This window comes from Panicum hallii, chromosome 8 (assembly GCF_002211085.1).
Source record: "Panicum hallii strain FIL2 chromosome 8, PHallii_v3.1, whole genome shotgun sequence".
Classification (NCBI taxonomy): Eukaryota; Viridiplantae; Streptophyta; class Magnoliopsida; order Poales; family Poaceae; genus Panicum; species Panicum hallii.
This window is the reverse complement of record NC_038049.1, coordinates 3,775,787-3,779,757: the sequence shown is the minus strand read 5'-3', so window position 1 is coordinate 3,779,757 and position 3,971 is coordinate 3,775,787.

Sequence of the window (3,971 nt, the reverse complement as noted above, 5' to 3'; positions counted from 1 at the left end):
CATTCCGATGGCCGAGTTGGTCTAATTGTGTAATTTAGAAATAATCTAGAAATTGTGTAATTTTTCTTCAACGGTGAAGCCGTTTTGGAAAAGCTTAGTAGATGCATGTGTTCCTTCTGTCCGCTATTCAGACTTTAATATCTCATTTTTTTCTTTTAGTTAATCTACTTGCCTCGGCTGTTTGCTTGCTTAACAGCACATGGAAGGGAGAGCTACCGCCGCTGACCAGCAACCCAAGAGCTGCCGCCTTTGGCGAGCTGCGGCCTCGCCCTCCTGCTCGATCAATGGTCGCGAGATCACCAGCGTGCCGCCCCTAGCAACCTTGGGGAAGCTGCTCCGCCATCGGCAGGCCGCTACAGCGCGGCCTCGCCGCCGTGGGTGAGCCGCTCCGCCAGCCAGTAGTGAGCAAGCATTCGTCATCTCGTTCACCTGTGGCCGTCTCGGAGAGAGGAAGAGAGCAGTGGGGCCCAGGTGTGCCTGGAGGCTCGTGATTGAGCCTATCTCTTAATCCCATACTAGCGTTGAGTTTTTCTTCCCCTCTCTTTCACGACATGACATGGAGTTAATAACGGAAAGTCAACTTGTCTAAAACTGATCCACAGCTATAGTATGTAACTACTTTTTTGGTACCAATTAATATATATATATATACATATAGGGAAAATTCATTCTACACGCACTAGTAGCTACTCCCACATGTGTATCTCATGATGTAGGATGTATCTGATCCAACGAAGAGCATGTACCTGAAGTATGTGATCATAATAGAACATCTATGAAGGTATATACGTTGGGTATATGGACATACTAATTTTTATATAATAGTACTAAGGTATAATCATAATATATTTAAAAAAATAAGGGTGCTTTTGAAATTTTTTGTATATATCCTTTTGAAGTATCTTAGAATTAGTATATGAACATACTCAAAGTGATAAATAAGTATGCGGACATACGCACAGTGGTATACTGACGGTGAGAGTAGCTACACACGAGTGTAGATAAAACTCATCCCATATATGTATATATTATATATATATATAGTTTTATGTGTGGTATGAAAATTTTCTAGATACATAGGCGTAGAGTAAATTTATGGATGCATGTGAGAGAGATGTAAGAACCGTCCAATTTGATACTATTTTAAGCAAACCGCCGGTCATTATCAATAAGATGAGAGCTAACACGTGCTCATCCGAGAGCGTGCCATGTGTTAACCCGCATCTAACGATATGAACAACCGACTCGTCATTCGCCAAAAATAATATCAAATCCGATAGTTCCGGTATGTGCTCCACCATATGTCCAAAATTAAGCATACACACATATCATTTACGATCACGTCTATTGATGATGAACCACGAAGAACAATTTTAAGCATTTCAAAAGTTCGACAAATAAACATTACAAGCTCAACATAGGAGGGTTTAAATCTGAAATTAAATGTTCAACAACAACTTACCAGCCTTGGGGTCACAACTAGCATTAAAAGATACATGAAACTGTTTAACATGATCTCCTAGAAGAAACGACAATGCAGCGGGTAAATTTGATAAAAACACGATAAAATAATGGTGTTTTTCTCAAAGACACCATCAAGGCCACAACGACCTACTCCTCCCCCGCACCAGAATCGGCGGGGTAGAAGTGGTCAAACATAATGCAACTTCCGGCTTACTTGTAACTTAGTTTATAAAAAGCAACATGAGTACAAAGGTACTCGCAAGACTTATGCAATTTAATAACCAAGGAGTATGCAATGAGGGCTCAACGAGATAAAGTCTTTAGGGTTAAGTAAGTTTGCATAAGCATGAGCTCTCCAATCCAACATCTAGCTCTCTAGCAATTTAATTCTCTTGCCCAACCCACCTCACAATTTTAGTTGCTTAAAAGAATTGAATAGTTAAAGTAACATAAGGTGTCATGAGCCATAACCAAGCATAAACGATATTTCTACAAAGAATTTATTGGATATTGAGCTTACTCATAACCGAGAGCGAGGCAATTCGAATTGATTAACTAACCTTGCAAGGGTGTACTACTTTATCCACATGACACAAGGACCATGCGGCTCACCCAACCGATCATAATGGGTAAGGGGGTACTCACATCAACCGTTCCCAACAAGTTCCAACCATTAAAAATCACACCTAACTTGCAGAAAGAGTCACCTAGATCCACCAGGGACACCCCTAGACCTCTCTAGAAAGCCCTATGGCCATGCATTTAGAACCGTGCCTCAATGATTAAAACAAACAAAGTATTCGGCTCATCCATACCATCATTGGATATGTGGTAGTACGTTAAGTTTCTCAAAACCGAGGTCATCCACGGACGGTTCTTAAACGATTCAAGCGGACTATGCCGCCGAGACTCCTTTCTCTAGGCCCTACCATTCTGCCCAAACCACGATTCATTTACCACAAGACCATCTCAGACTTTCCAACATCTCGAAACCGGACAAGCGCGATCAAGGATAGCCAAGTGAGCATAGTGTGATCCTATTCCAAAATTTTCTTATACTATAGATCAACTATAAGCATGGCTAAGCATCTAATCAATTAATTATTTATTAACTACAAGTGGCAAGAACATGGATATATAAAACAAGGAAGGTAAATGTAAGAAAGTAGGATCAACAATGCGATAAATAGATATAAATATGTAACCACAAATATCCAAGTGAGATAACTAACTTAAATCAAGTTGAGTTGGTAAACGGAATCATGCTTAGCTGCTTGCCTTGGTTTTCTTCGGGTTCAACCACGAACTCTACGCCGGGCTTGGGCTCAGCGGTCTCGGTGGGCTCAACGGGCTCGTTCTCTGGCGTTTTGATCACTATAATGCATGAATGAGATGCATGCTTTAGTATGATGCCATGATATGTGCATGCGATGATATGAAATGAAGAATGAATGGCACAACATGCAATAAAACAAAAACATAAGCACAAACACATTAAACAAGCATTTATACTAGACCAGTCATGAAAGACCTTAAGCAAGATTTTAACAATAAAACAATCATACGGCAAGCATAAATTATGAATTAATTTAAGCATACAGAGGACATCAGTAAGAAATCATGAAAGTTGGATTTGCAGCAAAATCAATTTTATAGAATTATTTATGAGTATGACAATTTTCAGCTACTCTAAACAAGATAATTCTTAAAAGACATGCAAACTACTTTAAACAATTTCCAGGAAAATATCAAAGGAACTAGATAGATAGACAAAGCTAAGAATATAGGTTTTACCCTTTTATCTTTTTCAAACAAAAGTTATGAATTAAAGAAGCTTGCAGGTAGAGAACAATAAATCACATTAAAACCTTATTAAACAGTAGATAAACATTAGAACAAGCTGCACCACTTGATAGCACATTTCGCAAGGAGTCTAACAAAATTTAGTTTGGCATTTTTAGAGCAGTATAGAATTTAGTTTCACAAAGACAAGGCATAACTAATTTTACAAAATGGTAATATGCAAAACAACAATTTTGCTGAGTAGATCTACAACACAGGAATCCAACAAATTAGGTTTTACAATTTTTGGAGATCTACACAATTTTCTACGTATTTTACAAGTTGACAGGTTTATACAAAAGATAAAAATGCGAGGAAACGCTAGAGGCACTCGGATCCGCCGTTTCGCGGCACCGACAAGTGGGCCCAGGTGGCTAGGCGGACCCAGGCCAAGTCAAGGCAGACCGAGCGGCCTTGACCCAAGGTAGGGGCGCAGGTAGAACGCGCTGTGCGTGCCCACGGCACGCGACGCGTGCGTGCGTGGCGCATGGGCGCAGGCCTTGCCGGTGATGGCGGGCGGCTAGCGGCGGTGGGGGAGGGGGGGTTGAAACTCACCGCGGGGTCAAGGAGCGGTAAGCAGCAGCGGAGGGGCGGCGCGGCGAGGAGGGGCGGCGCCGGCGGGAGGGGCTCGCCGGGGGCCCTGCAAGGCGGGAAGAAGGGGGGTG